The sequence below is a fragment of the Octopus sinensis genome, linkage group LG21, assembly GCF_006345805.1.
Source record: "Octopus sinensis linkage group LG21, ASM634580v1, whole genome shotgun sequence".
Taxonomy (NCBI): domain Eukaryota; kingdom Metazoa; phylum Mollusca; class Cephalopoda; order Octopoda; family Octopodidae; genus Octopus; species Octopus sinensis.
The window spans coordinates 8,303,803-8,322,126 of NC_043017.1; the positions used below are offsets into that span (position 1 = coordinate 8,303,803).

Here is an 18,324-nt window from a genome sequence, read left to right on the forward strand (position 1 = left end):
CAATCCGTTTGTCTGTCCTTGTTTGTCCCTTCTGTGTTTAGCCCCTTGTGGGCAGTAAAGAAACAGGTCATATGAATTTGCGTAGGTTGTGAGGAGAAATGAAGAAAGCTGCACAATTATTTGAGGTTACGAAGCTGCCCCAGTCTCACCCATACATGCACTAAATTTCTTAGCAACTGCTCTTATAGCAAAAAGAATTCCCAAGATATCCAAGTGTTAACCACATACACTTGGGATCAAAGTGACTGTTCCAATGGCAAAAAGAATTCCTTGAGCAATAGGGGATAATACTGTAGCTTCAACTACACACACGTGGGTTCCGAGCAATAGGGCAAAAAAGAATTCCTAATAATATAGGTGAAGGTACCCTAGCATCGACCTCTTCATAAACTTTGCTTCTAAGTGACTGAGCTGATAGCAAAAGCATCTCCTGGGATGATAATGCATGTTAGATGCTGTGAACAGCTGGATACCCCACATTTCAAACACTGCCTTCAAGCTGTTATTTCATATCAGAATAGATCTGCAAAGGCAGCCCCGAGTCATAGAGCTAAGACTATAAAGAATTTATATACTGTCAAAAATAGTCCCCTGTTGCTTTAGCGATTGATATCTTTAATTTCTGCACGGTATAACAAGACATATTTGTTCAAGGAAATGAGATGCAACAAAAGGATTCAGCAGAGTGTTAGGAATTGGTGAGTGTATTTGTGAATATCTTGAAGGCTTATATCCAGTTTCTTATAGCAATGTAAAATATATAGTATATATATTTTTATATCTATGTGAAATATAAAAATATTGTATATATATAAAATATGTATTTATATTATGTAATATATATTACATAATACATATATAAATGCGTGTAATATGTGTGTGTATATAAACACATATATATATACATATATGTATAAACACATACATATACATAAATGCACATACACGCATGCATACGCACACACACACACACATACACAAGGGTTAAAAAACAGTTATTTATGAGAAAAAAGTCAAAAAATTAAGTCGGCTTTTAGATGCTTTAAAACGTGGCATTCTCGCTGTTACAATCGATAGCAATTTCTTGTTCTTGTCTGGAAGTTTTCCGCATTCCTCATTCAACACGGAACCTTGCTCGGCACGCTGGAAAAAAAACAAAACAAAAAAAACATTGGTACAGTAAACCCTGCCTCTTTTTCTTTCCCTTCTCTCTCACACTTCACTCAAATACAGAGTTTACGAGGCACAACTTTTGGCAGATGATCAGGACACACACCAGTCCTTCTATATTTCGTTCACCTTTTCTCCCCTGTTGATATAGAAATTCGATGATATTACACAAGAAACGTGAAAGAAAGGTGAAGATTTTTGATTGAACACGACTGAGTGGAGAGCTAAGGTGCTGCAATGATATGAAAAAAACTAAATTTCATCTTTTTCAATTCGAATTCTATAGCTCATCTCTTCCCCGCGTTAAATACAACCGGGAAAAATCTATATGACCAATGCACCAATGCTTTCCAGTTGTAACCACTCAGTCATTTCCCCCCAGATTAGTGTATTTTATTAATTAATTAATTAATTAATCAATCAATCAATCAATCAATTAATGTATCCTCCCCTTATTTTTAAACGGTAGGATGCGAATTGAGACAGATTTAACTGCTATTTCTAGCAGCCTAAAAAATGTTACATAAAGGCTCCTCTTTCATAGATTGTTGTTTAGCGCCAAGTCGGCCCTCATCGTGCCGACTTATGATCTACGGTGTTTCTGTCCGTGACCATCCCAGCTTTCGAAGGATATTTAGGACTACATTATCCAATGTGTTCTTTATTTTTAGACAATAGGGTGTAACTAAAGGGAAATTTGGTTCCTATGTTTTGCAGACTGAGGCTCCCTCGTTTAGCTTACTGATAGAACATTCGCCTTCATCGCTGTTGCATTGTTGTGGCCCGGAGAGAAAACTGATTAGACAGATATTGATGAAAGGCATACCAGCCGTGACCCACCCGTTTATTATTTTTTTTAATTCAAGGCTTTGTGTTTCTCAAACTACATTATCCAACGCGTCCTTCTTTTTCTTTTTCTTTTTCTTTTTTAATAAAAGATGTGAAGTAAAATTCGGTTGAGATTTGGCTGCTATTTCTAACAGAATTGAGCTATCACATATAGGCTCCACGATTGATATTTATACAGTAGTAAGGACAACAACGATAATAATAATAATAATAATAATAATAATAATAATAGTGATGATGATGATGATGATGATGATGATGATGATGATGATGATGATGATTTCTTATATTTGCCACCAGGGAGACGGATGAGGGGGGCAATACAAAAACGAACATAGTGTGAGAATTTACAGAGAATTGAATGATTAAAAAAAATAAAATAAAATGAATAAATAACACGAGTTTACATGGTGTATATAGCGATAAACAGTACGTAACAAAACCTTCGCAACACGGTGGTGGGTGAACGTAAATTTTAATAACAATCAACTTTGCTACGTGCGCGAACACTAGATCTTTTCGTTTACATTGGTGTGTGTTGTAAGGAGGGGGTGGTGGTGGTGATAGTCACAACAGGTGCTGCTACTGCTCTTGTTGTTGTGGTTGTGGTTGTTCTGCTACTGCTGCCGTGTAGCAGACACTTGCAGAACTCTTACATTATTAACCGTTTGGCTTTCTCACGATGCAACATATATCTAAGTATACATATACATATATTCACTCACCACACACCACATGCAGATACCGTATATACAAACAAGATATTAATATATAGAGATGTAAGATATAGACATATATATATATATCCTTATGTATTTATATAATCGCGCGGCAGAGGTACACACAGATATACTAACACATTGTAGCATACAAACATATATATATATATATATACACACATATTGAAACATACATGTGTACTAACACACTGATATAAATATATATTAATACACTGAGGCATACTAACACACATAGACGAGGTATTCATACACACAATAACACAAGACATACATACATACATACATACGTACGTACGTACTGAGGCATACATACAACTTCACGGATGCATGCACATGCCCCCACTTCTGTTGCACGCACACACACGTGATCTGTCAAGCACATACACGCTCTCATTGATTCCCTATTTTTTTATATAATATACACAGACACTATTTCTTCTTTCTTTCTCTCTCGAATACACCCCATACACGCATACATTTGCACGTTCTCTCTCTCTCTCTCTCTCTCTCTCTCTCACTCTTACTTTGTCTCCCATACACACACACATTCCTATTAATACATGTTCTCTTTCGTTCCCACAACACACACCATTTCGTTGGTTATTTCACTTTCTCTCTCTAACATAAACACACACTCGCACGCACACAGATCACTTCTGTTACGTTCTCCCCTCCAGACACATGCCTATAGACACACATAAATAAGTACACATATATATATACACACACACTGTGATGATCCTCACTTATCACACATGATAATAATTGCAGCACACCCTAGACATTACGCAGACACAGCGCCAATATCTGTGTGTTCCCGATAAATAATCCTCCCCCTGTCAGTTAGGTCGTCCGTCTCATTCTTGACTTATACCTCTTACATTTATTCAAACTAAATATATAACTACTACCATCGATATATCTTTATCTACTTACAGAAGATAATAGCACCGCACATTAACCCGAAGTACAAAATACCACCCTCCGGAATCCTCGTGCCGTTACAACACTTCGGTGGTCTCAATGAAAATGTGACATTTCCTGTTTCTTCGATAGAAAATCGAACCGAATCGAAAATTACAAAGGGTTCATTCGCACATTACTCGCTTTTCGCTCGGTGTCTTTTGACTGCTTTTATCCACAGAATATCTTCCTTTGTGAGTATAATAATGAGTTAGTGAGTATATGTAGATATGTATACCTATATATATGACGGAGTTGTGCTGTGGTGTTCATTCTGATATGTGAAAACAAAAAAAACGACAAGGGGGGGAAATAAGGAATTGATAATGATGATAATGGTGATGCTGATAATGATGATGATCATATTTGGAGTACCGAATTACCGCTCACTAGCAACGATGTTTAACTCCTGGGAGTATTACAACAACAAGTGGCCACTAAACAACAACAACACCAACGATACCAATACCAATACTATTATTTCTACTACAACTACAGTATTTAACGAGGTAAGATGAAGAACTCTACAATATTCAATGAAAACTACTACTACTACTAATAAATTCTGATTCAGTTCAAATGTTTCTTTTTCCCTCTCTTTCTGTCTCTGATTCTTCAAAATCTTTATCATTTTGTTTCCTAGTCAGACATCTCTTTATTTTCTTTCTCACTTTCCACTTTTGTAATATATTTCTTTTTCTTTCATCTTTTCTATCCTTTTCCCCCAGTAATCTTTCTTTCTCTCTTTCTCATTCTTCTCTTTCTTTCTGTTGCTTCTTCACTTTTCAATCTTTCCTTTCTCTCTCAGTGTTCCATCCTATGTATATTTTTATTCTTTTCAATCTCATTCTCTTTGTCTCTCTTGTTCTTCCTCTGTCATTTCCTTCTTTTTATCTCTCTCTTTCATTCATTCACTCTCTCTCTCTTTCGTTCTTCCTTTGTGTCTTTCAATTCTTTGTATTTCTCGTTCTTCCTCTCTTTCTCTTCCTATGGGTCTCTTTTTGTTTTCCCTCCCTCTTTCATTTTTCCTCTCCCCCTTCGCTCTCCCCACCTCCAATCTTGTTTCATTCAATATTTTCCCATTCTCACACTCTTTTGGTTTTCTATTGTCTTCATAGCTGATGTGAAACTGTCTGTATATACCATGTCTTCTATATACACATGCTACAATGTCTCGACTTAAGACTGACTCAAACTGTTGTAAATGGACAACCGAAGCCTTCTCATGCAGATTGGTAAACAGACTGGCAGACACTCTGACTGAGGGATAGATGAACTGAAAGACGGTGACAGACAGACTGACTCTTAGATAGACAGGTTGAAAGACAGCAAGAGATAAACAGATAGACTGTGAGCGAAAGATAGAGAGATTAGTTGACTGAAAGATAGTAACTAAGGAATTGATAGATAGACTCAAATACAACGTGAGATGGACTGACATATTGATAGACAGATCAACTTAGACAGTAATAGATATAGAGATAGGCAGCGATAGACTGAAAAACATCAGTAGATAGATAGATAGATAGGTAGGCAAGCAAGCAGACGGATAAACAAGCTGATAGATAGATAGATTTGACAGACAGACCAAAAGACATAGACATAAAATCAGATATATCTAGATAGCCAGATGCAGTTAGACATACAGATGCGGAGTCAGACAAATGTAGGCAAACAGATGAACAGTCAGATGGTTATATGTGTACTATAAAAACAATTTGTGTTTCAAAATCTCATTGAGAGAGAGAGAGAGAGAGAGTATGAAAAAGAGAGAGTGAAAAGGAGAGTGAGTAAATGAGAAAGAGAGGGCGTGACTGAGAAAAAGGGAAAAAGTGAGTGTTAAAGAGAGAGAGAGAGAGAGACAGAGTAACAAACAGTGAATGAGAGAGAGAGAGACAATGAGTGAATGTTAAAGAGAGAGAGAGAGAGAGTGTGCGGGGAAGAGAAAGAAAAAAAAGAGTGAGTATGTGGGAAAGAGAGGGATATCAACTTTTGTTTCAATGAAAATTTCATTCTCCTCCAGTCGTCTGAAGAGAGAAAAATTCAGGAAGACATTTCCTCGCTTCTCTCTTTGTTCTCGATGTAGGAAAAATTTATAAAATAAAATAAAACTGTTTGAAAAAAAAAAATTGATGACTTAATTTTTAAAAAAAATGTTTTTCTATGCCTTGTTTTACCCCCAATTCCTCATTTTTTAAAAAGGAGCCACTCCAATGTTTTTCACTTCTTAAATCTCCTTTCACCCTGATAATCCATAATACCGGTTTATCTATCCGTATCAGCAGATATTTGATTATCTTTACCCATTCTCTTTATTCTTTACCACGATTTTGTATTTCTTTAACATTTTGCAGCTTCATTTATTATTATTATTATTAATATTATTATTATTATTATTAATATTATTATTATTATTATTATCATTATTGTTGTTGTTGTTGTTTAAGGCTGGGAGTGAGGAAGGATATTTCTTTGATTCGTTCTTCCATTTAGCAAACATGGCCATTGATTAAGGTCTTATATAACAAGACCGTTCCCTTCTCATTGACTATTTGTTTTGTTGGGGTGGGGGTTAAGGATATGGTCTTTCGATGTCTAAGTTTCCCGATTATAAATATATGTATATAGATCAGATCTATGTGCTTGTTTTGTGTATGTCTATAGGTGGTGATGGTAGTGTGTGTATGTGTGTGTTTGTATATATATATATATATATATATATATATATATATATATACACATACACACACTCATACATTTATTCGATAGAGGTAAAATAAGCACCGGATTTCATGTGGTCAACTAAACTCCGCGGAATTTCCGATTAGGGGCTCCATACCTCGTGAGAATGGAAAGGGTTACGGAAGTTTCACTTTAAAATATAATATTTATTTGCTTTTGTTGCCTGCAACCATGCTTGGGCACCATCTTTAGTATGATAGGTCTTTATTTCACATTCGCTTCCCGACCTTCTCTCTTAAATTGTTTCTAATGAACAAGCGAGTTGGACTAAGCTGCTCTTCTTTGTGTTACTTCAAATATCCAAATTTTGGCCCAAATTTTCTTTGAAAACATTCGCATCTACCCTTCGCAGATCTCTGGGGTTGCTTGGCAGAATATTGAAAAGTTGTGAGCCCTTGAAACCTAAGCTATTACAGTACTGGGTCCTTACTCGAGACGGAGAAGACAGGATCCTTGGTACTATGCAGTGACGTCCAGTTCGCTGGTTGCCATAGCTTTCACCCCAAAATTCGGAGTTAGACCTTCCAGGATCTTCCAAGCTAATGGAGTACTCGTTGAGTAATTACTACTTCCGAGGTTCTGCTAGCTAGGAAACATATATAGCCTGGATTTTACCTGCTCCATTCCCCAAATTTTGATTTTTATTCGTATATATATATATATATATATATATATATATATATATATATACCCCTGCATATCTTTCGTATCTTCTCTCTAGGAAGTAGAGCCTCTGTTCTTTTAGCTTTTCCCAGTTGTTCATCTGTTGCACCGAGTCGAGTTTTTTTCGTGTTGTGGCATTGGATTACTTAGAGTTCTGCTGTTCGTGGTGACCACAGTTAGGAGCAGTAGTCAAGGCAACTGAAAATAAGTGTTCTCCCAGGGTATTCTTTTTCTTGGTTCTGAATGCTCTCTGAGTCCAACCAGCCACTCGCTTGCACAGTGTTGTCATCTTGGTAATATGCAGTTGGAATGTTGCATCATGTGGATTTCCCGGTCACCCACCGACTCTGATTCAGGGATTGACCGATAGTAGAGTGTTTGAAACCTCACAGCATGAATTGCATGTTATTTATCACCTCACTTGTACAGGATGCAGCAGAAATACCTCCCACATTGGAAAGGTTGACAAGAGGAAAAGGAAACAACATTTATGAAAAATTAATTTTGCTGTTGTTTAAACAAAAGGGTTACAGTTTTTTGTTCATTAGCTAAATGAAAACATCATTGGCACTTGCATAAGTTCATTAGCAACACGTAGGTGAAAGTTTAAAATGTGGGAGGTATTTCTGCCACATCCTGTATATTGCATTCAGGTCTTTTTGCAGTTTTAGGGTGTCATCAGGGTTCTCGACCTCCCGCGATATGTATGTGTGTATGTATGTATGTATGTATGTGTGTGTTGAAAGCAATTGAAATTTCCCTTGTATGAAATACGGGAATACTAAAAAATGAAAAAGAAAAAGTAAACATACTTTCCTTTTCTCACGAGAAATGGGACTTGAGGGACAGCTATTTCACCTTTTCATATATATATATATATATATATATATATACATATATATATACATAATGTGTGTGGTGTGTATATGACTCATTGTTGTCTTAAAATAACTGTATACATTTCCCTATATTTATGAGCGAGTATGTATTTATTTTATGTTTATATACAACCAGTTGTGAGATGTCAACGTTTTTAATAACTGGTTCGTTAAGCTGCCAAAAGTTTTAACAGCCAGGATCTTGGTATAAAAAAATAAAATTCTGAATTTGGCATTAAAATATCTCTATTAATAAATTTAAATATGGTGAAATCTGGGTTTCAAGGAAACCTGTAATAGGAAACATGGCGTAAGAAATATATATGTACATTGTACTGTAAACAAAAATACAATTTAAAATTATGTATTTATTTTATGTTTATATACAACCAGTTGTGAGATGTCAACGTATTTAATAACTGGTTCGTTAAGCTGCCAAAAGTTTTAATAGCCAAGATCTTGATATAAAAAAATGAAATTCCGAATTTGGCATTAAAATATCTCTATTAATAAATTTAAATATGATGAAATCTGGGTTTCAAGGAAACCTGTAATAGTTTCCACTCAGAAACAAACCCGTCAATATAAAGTTTGAAAGACTGATCAAGTTTACTTTGCTATTAGGAATATAAAATGTGGATTTCATACTTGATCCTTGTGTCATATTTGATCTTCGTATTTTATACAGCTTCTCCTCGACTTACGACTGATCCCCGTTCCAACTGACAGGTCGTAAGTCGATCTGGTCGTATTTCGGATTTATATTTTTCAACACTATTTTCATTCAAACGGGTTATAAAAATATAAAACACAAAAATTAATCCATAATTATTTATTTTATGTTTATATACAACCAGTTGTGAGATGTCAACGTATTTAATAACTGGTTCGTTAAGCTGCCAAAAGTTTTAATAGCCAGGATCTTGGTATAAAAAAATAAAATTCTGAATTTGGCATTAAAATATCTCTATTAATAAATTTAAATATGGTGAAATCTGGGTTTCAAGGAAACCTGTAATAGGAAACATGGCGTAAGAAATATATATGTACATTGTACTGTAAACAAAAATACAATTTAAAATTTATGTAAAAATTAATACAAATGAAATTCCACATACATATAACAAAAAAAATTGTTCTTGTGAAAAAAGCGCAAACGAAAATAAATTTTTAATCTTCTCAGTCATGTTCTTGGGTTGAGGTTGATGGTTTTCCGAGGAAATAAAGAGATGGTTTTCCGAGGAACGTGGTGAGCTTTACTTGAACAGTGTTTTTCTCTTTTTCGTCACATATCTTTCGATAACAACGCACAGAATCTTGAATGATACGTTCAACTTTTGCAAATCGTTCGACATTAGGTTCCATTGCTTCGAAACTGGCTTTATTCAATCGCGAAAACGAATCAGGTAAACCCTTTGCCTTGAATTTCTTTTCTGGCTCATCTTTCTCTTCTTTTCTTGCTTTTTCTTCTGCCACTCCGTCTGAAAATTCTTTTGTCTCGCAAACTAGCAATTCCTCTACATCTATTTCACATTCTAATTCTAGAGTGTTTGCAAGTTTAACTCTCTTCTCTCATCAATTCTAGCTCCTCTTCTTGTTCAAATCCTTCATATGTACTCACAGCATTTGAGACACTTTTTCCAAATTCCTGACATACACTTCTTTAGTACACGCTCCCATTTGGCCGAAATATTCTTGATGCACTGAAGAATGTTGTACTGCTTCCATGGCTTGTGTGAATGTCGTTTTGAGGTAATAAACCTTAAATATTGAAATAGTCCTCTGATCTATGGGCTGGATGATAGTGGTTGTGTTAGGCGATATAAAAACCACTCTAACGTCGGGATGAAGGTCGTCCAAACGAGGCAGGTGGCCGGGTCCATTGTCCACAATCAATAAAATCTTGAAAGGGATACCTCTTTTTGCACAATATTCACGAGGCGTGAACCACATGGTCCCGGGTTCAGTCCCACTGCGTGGCACCTTGGACAAGTGTCTTCTACTATAGCCTCGGGCCGACCAAAGCCTTGTGAGTGGATTTAGTTGACAGAAACTGAAAGAAGCGCGTCGAATATATGTATGTCTCTCTCTCTCTCTCTCTCTCTCTCTCTCTCTCTATATATATATATATATATATATGTGTGTGTGTGTATGTTTGTATATGTTTGTGTGTCTGTGTTTGTTCCCCCAACATCGCTTGACAACCGATGCTGGTGTGTTTACGTCCCCGTAACGTAGCGGTTCGGCAAAGAGACCGATAAAATAAGTACTAGGCTTACAAAGAATAAGTCCTGGGATAGATTTGCTCGACTAAAGTCGGTGCTCCAGCATGGCCACAGTCAAATGACCGAAACAAGTAAAAGAGTAAGAGCCTGGGTAGTGAAGCAGTTCATGAACCAGTCTTCGAACAGTGCTTGAGTGATCCACGCTTTACTGTTTGAATGATAGTAAACAGGCAGTGTATGTTCCTAAATGCACGAGGGTTTCCTGAATGATAGATTAGAAAAGGCTTCAGCTTAAAACCCGCGGCATTACCACCCAGCAACAAAGTCAATCTATCCTTAAAAGCTTTGAATCCTGGCATTCTGCTTTTTTTTTTTTTGGTGTATGTACGTGCGAGTAGGCATTCATTTCCATAGCAAGCCAGTTTCGTCTTCATTGAATATTTGTTCTGGTATAAAAGCTTTTTTTTTTCAATTAATTCGTCAACGAATTTTTGGGCTCTATCTTCATCTGCACTTCCTGCATCTCCTGTGACACGTACATTATGCAAAGCAAATCTTTTTTTTTAAACGCATAAATCATCCATTACTAGCGCGAAAATAATGTGCATAATCGTCTCTAGAGTGTGATTTTAGAGTCTGAAACCGACTTCTAGCCTTTGTTTTCGCTCTGAGAAGGCTCACGGGTGTTTTTCTTCTGTATTAAATCTTCCATCCACGCGGATAACAATTTTTCCATTTCATGGATGGATTCCTGTCGTTGTTTGGTTAAAATTGTAGACTTCATAGGCGCAAAACATTTCACAGCTTCACGAATTCTTTCTTTGTCCTTTTAAGTATCGTCGTTATCGTGGAATGTGATAACTTCAAGTCACATACTATTCACCTTTTTTCCGCCTTCGTACTTCCAGATAATCTTCATTTTACAGTCGAAATATTCCTTGACTTCTTAACTGGTGCATCTGTAAATGAAAACATTTTCCTTTTACCAGTCGTTTTAGGGGTATTTCCGATACAATTGTAAAAAATCCACACGCAACTGATGGTTGAAAGCAACTGAGTGAGAGACAGTGGCAGGCAGTGGGTGCCTGGGTCTGAGGGAGGCTTGCGTTGTTAGAGCTTGCCCGAAAATCTATTGTTTATTTATTTATTGGTTGTGGTCGTAAGTCGAGGAAAAGGTATATTTGATCCTCGTATTTTGTATATGATCTTAGTATTTTAGCTTTGATCCTTGCATTTCATATCTGATCCTAGTATTCTATTGTTGGGTGGATCGTAAGATTGTGGTTTCGAGTCCTGGACCGGGCGATGCGTTGTGTTCCTGAGCAAAACACTTCATTTCACCTTACCCCAATCCATTCAGCTGGCAAAAGTGAGTAGTCATGTGACGAATTAGCGACTCGTCCAGTGCGGGAATATATATATATATATATATATATATATATATATATATACGCCACAGAATCCTGGAGAGCGGCCTTATGAGTCAATGACTCAGGAAGGATCTTTGATCCTCTTTTGACTGATTCTATAGCTGATCCCAGTTTTTATATTTGGTCCTAGTTATATTTTAATTTTACCCTAGTATTTTATGTTTGTGACTGGTATTTTATACTAGTTCCAAACATATATTTTAATTTGATATTTGAATTTTATATTCGATCTTAGATTTCATATCTGATCTTCGTTTTATTTTTATATTTGAGTCTGGTATTTTATATGTGAGACAAGTATATCATAATTAAATTTTCTTACTGTATATAAAATGTCAAACATTTCATATCTATATAATTTTATTTTCTTTCGTTGGAAGGAAAATGCAAAGTGGTACATTCATGCCTTTATAAAAAGCATTAGGCAACATTAAGTGATATCGTTTCTTCAACCAAGTCTGACATTTTGTTCAATGCATCATTATTTTTGTTTTATCTAGTTCTTTTCTAGATGAGTTAGTGAAAAAAAATACGGGAGAATAATTTTAAAATAGACATTTACGATTTCGATAACTCTCAAAATTTATAACACACACACACACGTACATACATATACAAAGACGCAAGTACACACATACGCATATACGCACGTACACACACTCACTCGCACGCGCGCATTGCGACATCCTCTTCCTTGCACAGCAAGATCTTCCTCCTCCACCACCTCACCCTGTATTTGCAGATCGTCGTGCTTAAAATTCGATACACCAAGGTAAAATTCGAAAAAAATAAATATATAGATAAATTCGATACAAGGTGTAAAAGATGCCAAATTAATTTGGTAAAATATTGTAGGTCACGTACAGGTGATCCAATATTAGTTTCAGAAACTATTTTCAACACCCGACTGAACAGGCAGTGGTGATGCTGTAATGGCGGCGGTGAGTGAGTGGTAGTTGTGATTAGCTTTGGTGGTGGTGGTGGCTGCGATGGTGGTAGTGATAAAGGTGGTGGTAATGATGATGGTGATAGTAGTGATTATGCTGATTGTGGTTGTCGTTATAGCGATGGTGGTGGTGGCTGTGACGGTGTGGCGTGATGATGGTAGTGATGATAATGGTGGTAATAATTGGCGGTGGCAGTTGCTATCGTTGTGTCGATGTTGTGGCTGTTTACAGTATTGGTGATGGCTACAGCGATGATGATAGTGGTAATGTGGTGTGATGGTGGTGATGATTTATAATTACGTGGCTTAGACAAGATTGCATAAGAAAAAGAATATAAAATCTGGATTTGCTTGTCAAAAAGAAGTCATCGCAAATCCATTCAGACTCGCCCCATCGATCATATTTGCTGCTGTCGTTGTTGTTTTTGTTGCTGAGCTCCAGATGGCATTGACATTTAATGTTGGCTTGAGAACCCCATGAATAATTTTCTAACTGCAAATACTCCGTCTCCCTATCTGTAATCATTCGTGTTGTGAGGGCGCGTGGCTTAGTGGTTAGGGCATTCGGCTCATGATCGTAAGGTTGTGAGTTCGATTCCCGGCGACGCGTTGTGTCCTTGAGCAAGACACTTTATTTCACGTTGCTCCAGTCCACTCAGCTGGCAAAAATGAGTTGTACTTGTATTTCAAAGGGTCAGCCTTGTCACTCTCTGTGTCACGCTGATTATCCCCGAGAACTACGTTAAGGGTGCACGTGTCTGTGGAATGCTCAGCCATTTGCACGTTAATTTCGCGAGCAAGCTGTTCCGTTGATCGTATCAGCTGGGACCCTCGTCGTCGTAACCGGCGGAGTCTTTCAATCATTCGTGTGACGGATATAGGAGAACCTCTGTTTTTTTGTTTTTTTTTTGTTTTTCACCCACGAAAATAGCAAAACAGTTGGTACGAGCAAAAAAAATGGTGCTCCTGGGCGGTCGCTTTTCTTGCTAGAAATATCAATCAGTACTCCCTCAAATCATATCGTATCGTACTAAAAGGAAAAGGGCACGTTGGATGATGTAGTCTGGAAGGGGAATATTATAGTTTTAAGAAGAAAAAATTGTTTGTCGTAGACTTGGTTGTATGGTTAAGAAGCTTGCTTTGCAACCAGGTGTGTTCTGGTTCAATTCCACTGCACCGCACCTTGGGCAAGTGTCTTCTACTATAGCTGTAGGTCGATCAATGCCTTGTGAATGAATTTGGTAGACGGAAACTGTGTGGCAGCCTGTAGCATATGTGTGTGTGTGTGTTTTTTGTGTTCGTTCCCATGACTTCTTGACTACCGGAGTTGGCTTGTTTGCGTCCCTATAACTTAGCTGTTCGGTAAAAAATATCGATAGAATACCAGACTTGGCCATAAGAAGTACTGGGGGGGGGGTCGATTTGTTCAACCTATACCTTTCAAGGCGGTGCTCCTGTATGGCTTCAGTCCATTGACTTAAAAAGATAAAAGACAAGACCAAAAAAAAAAAAAGACCAACCACGATTGCAAAGCCTTTGATTCCATGGCTGTTTAATCAATACCGTCTGGAGATAAACAGCAACAACAACAGCGATAACAACGGAGGCTCTCAGTTGGTTTGCAGTGACTGCTTTTTGAGCAGCAGATCCAGATTTAATTACGATTTTTTTTCTGGCCTTTCATTACCATATTTCTATTAAAATACGCTACCTTCATTTCAATTATTTTAAAACTTGGTGGAGAATTTTAATAAAATAACTTTGTCATTCGATATGAAGCTGGTGTTTGCAACGTAAATTAAAATAAAATTTTGATGGAAGATTTATATTTAGATCACTTTAAACCTTTTGCTACCATAATTCTGTTGAAATACACTGCCTTCATTTGAATTGATCTTGCAATTCATGAAGAATTTAGTAAAATAACTTTGTCATAATTTATTAAATTGGTATTTGGACCATAAATTGCCATAAAATTTTGATGAAAGTTTTTAATTTAGATTATAGTACCATAACAACAGAGAATGGCCTCTGATGGGTTGGTTAGAAGCATCCCTAAATAAATGTGCTCCTAGACTTTGTTTCTTTTATAACTTTCAGAAAAACGAATATTCGATTCCCTGAGTGGGTGGCGCGTTTTTTCTTTTTCTTGAGCAAAATACTTCATTTTACGTTGCTCCAGTCCCCACTTTCGATCAGGAGGGTAATGTTGGCCTGCTCGTCTAACCAGAGGAGCGGCGTCATTTGAAGGCTAAAACAATGCAAATGCGCATTGTGACCAGCGATGTGTAACAACATCCAATAGATTGGTCAGGAATTCCAACCACGTTTCGCGGTTCGCTACCTCAGCAGCTCCTTTATAGGATCCAGACAATTTCTTCGGGATATACACGTTTTGGCAGATATATAAAATATTTGCCTTGAAAATGTCACCTCACTTTTTTGTCACGCACGTCACACAAGGTAAACGATAATTGCGACCTCATATTGCTGTTGTCTAGCAAACTCATTACCATTTTAGGAAATTTCAAAGTCAATGTAAATAAATACATCAAACGTTTTATGCTACTCTGGAGAAATTCAGAGGAATTAACAGTTTATATATTCTGGTGAAAGTTGTTATTTTTACATAGGCGTCATTTTTGTCACGCGCGGTATACTTTTCGATTCTCCTTCAAAAATTTCAACACGCATTCCATATAAAAAATATTTTGTTTAAAATTTGCCCGAGTAGTTAAACTTTACTGTGAAAAAGTGAATCGATACAATTCTTGTAGATGTCCAAAATTTACGGCTAAAATATTTCATAACTTATCTCTGGCCGTCATGTACGTCACGCGAGAGCAGCTCTGAAATATGGCTCAGTCGTTATTAAGCTAATGTTTGGAATGTAAATCAGTGGACAGGAGAATGATGGCTGGATATCAACCATAAAGCAAATGTTTTGTGATTACGCTCGTAATTAACTTGAGCAAAGCATGGCTATTAAACTATCCACGTGTATCGAATGCTAAATAGTAGAGATAATGATTAACAAAAGCCTTGGACAGAAGAATACCGGTTAGATACCATGAAACATCCACTGATGTTCTCATTAAGTTGGATCTACCAGATATTTTCTGATTACATTGATTATTAAACACTGGTAAAGTATTTGGCTATTAACTATCCATCTATGTAGTAATGTTCACTGTAGAAATTTACAATGAATAACATTAAATATACAATACGAATATTTTACTGCAAAATTACTTATTTTTTTATTACCCACAAGGGGCTAAACACAGAGGGGACAAACAAGGACAGACATAGGTATTAAGCCAATTACATCGACCACAGTGCGTAACTGGTACTTAATTTATCGACCCCGAAAGGATGAAAGGCAAAGTCTACCTCGGCGGAATTTGAACTCACAACGTAACGGCAGACAGAATACTGCTAAGCATTTCGCCCGGCGTGCTAACGTTTCTGCCAGCTCGCCGCCTTACTGCAAAATTACTGGCACCCCGTCGGTTACAAGGATAAAAGTTCCGGTTGATCAGATCAGCGGAACAGCCTGTTTGTGAAATTAACGTGCAAATGGCTGAGTACTCCACACACATACATACACTTAATGTAGTTCTGAGGGAGATTCAGTGTGACACAGAACGTGACAATGCCGGCTCTTTGAAATACTGGTACAATCCATTTCTGTCAGCTGAATGGACTGGAGCCATGTGAAATAAAGTGTCTTGCTCAAGGACGTAAGGTGCCTCCGGGAATCAAACTCGTTACCTGACGATTGTGAGCCAGATACCCTAACCACTAGGCCATGCGCCGTCACTGCAAAATCACGGCCTTCTTGGTTGGGGGTGGAGATATAGGTTATCGTGCAGTTTACAGCCGTAAAAGAGAGTACGTCCGAGGGACCGGCAAAACTTATTACGAACGGTATTGGAACAAAAAAAAGAAAAGAAAAGAGCCTCACAAATCCTCCAAGCCCCCTAAATCCCTCCCCTCCAACCAAATACCGATGACAAAGAAATTATATAAATAAAGAGTTTTGAACAATTTCAGATTACATTCTACAAGACTCCTGTTTTAAGAAGTTTGCGGTGTTAAAATTGTATGGCTTGGCAAAAAGTACACCACGTTCTTCTGTCTTCACTCAGCAAACATGACATGTCGCCCTTTATACAAACACAATCAATCTTTATAGATTTAAGGTTAAGAAATTCGGTTAAAATAACAACCTTTCTTAACTTTTGACTGGCACCATGAACTGTTCTTGTCAAGGTATAGGTATTTTCTTAGCGATTCATTTGTGTATTTGGATTTGATATAAGCTTTGTATGAATTTAGCAGACTGACTTCTTGGACTTTCTTTCTTTCTGTTGTTGTTTGAGCCGACAAGGAAGTATTTTCTTGATCGCTAGAAATAGCAGCAAATCTCTCAAATCACATCCTTAAAAAGGGAAAACAAAAGAAAAAAATGAAGGAAGACATTAGATAACACAGTCGTATCTGAAATAAAGACGGAACAATCGCATTTCAACTGACGTTGGGGGTTAAACAGCAGCAACAACAAAAGTCTATTTATCTATCATTTATAGAAGTTTCTGCCACTTTGCACACCCCAACTATCTTTTCCGGTCATCACTGAACCTCCAGCTTCCTATCATCTTTTTTACCTGTCCATTCCTTGGCGCAGTTGCTTACCGCCCTACTTTTGTGGTCTTTCTATTCGTCTTTTACCGAGAGTTTGTCCATGTATGACAACATTCCTAGGAGTAGGTTGTGTTGTTATGGTGTTCGTTACAAGACGAAACCACTTCATTTTCTACTTCAAGTTTGTCTAATCTCTGATAAGATCTGAAAGGAGCTAGCAATTTATCATAAACGTTCGTGGCTTTGGGTAAAAGAAAATACAGGAAGATCAGTTAATTATGATTTTATTCAACATATTCCCCTCCCATATTCACACACTTATTGCAGCAGTTCAGTTTCTCTAATCCCTGTAAAAGAACTCGGAAGGTCGGGCCTCCAACCAAGCCTTTCGAGATACTTTTAAAGCCAGGAACTTTTCACTACTCGCTCGTATAACAGGGCATAAATACACAAGTATGCCCCACTGCTCTTCGATTTTGTTTCGTCATAACTTTCAGATAAACGGATATTTTTTTAATGAAATTGTCTACATATACATTTCAAATGGTGTACATAGGCTTATAGCATGCTGAACAGCCAGACCAACTAATTCACCTTTGCTAATTTGTTGCTGCCCCCCCCCCCACTCCCTAATTATGCCGGTATCTCTGGAAAATTTCATTTTATTAAAAAATATTCATTTAACAATAGGTGCAGGCGTGGCTGTGTAGTGGGAAGCTTTCTTCCCAGCCACATATCCCAGCCAAAGCCTCGTGAGTGGATCTGGAAGGCGGAAACTAAAAGAATCTCATTGTGTGTGTGTGTGTATAATCTATAATCATCATCGTTTAACGTCTGCCTTCCATGCTAGCATAGGTGAGATGGTATCACACTGGCTGCAGCCAGGCAGAAGCTTGCACCAGACTTCTGTGACTGTTTTGGCAGGATTTTTACAGCTGGATGACCTTCCTAGCACCAACCACTCAGCAGAGTGGACTTAGTACATTTTACGTGGCACAAGCACAGGTGAGATCAGTCTTGGCAAAGTTTTTGCAGCAGGTTGCCCTTCTGAACACTGACCACTTTACAGAG

General features: G+C 37.3%; 1 protein-coding gene across 1 annotated transcript in view; it reads left to right on the plus strand.

The window, feature by feature from the left end:
- Positions 1–3,255: 3,255 nt before the first annotated feature.
- The window catches only part of LOC115222757 (myosin-IIIb-like), a 298,889-nt gene continuing 283,820 nt past the window's right edge, over positions 3,256–18,324 (plus strand). Inside the window, exon 1 of the mRNA XM_036512009.1 lies at positions 3,256–4,231. The gene's annotated coding sequence lies outside the window, so the exon portion shown is untranslated. The remainder of the gene's footprint in view (positions 4,232–18,324) is intronic.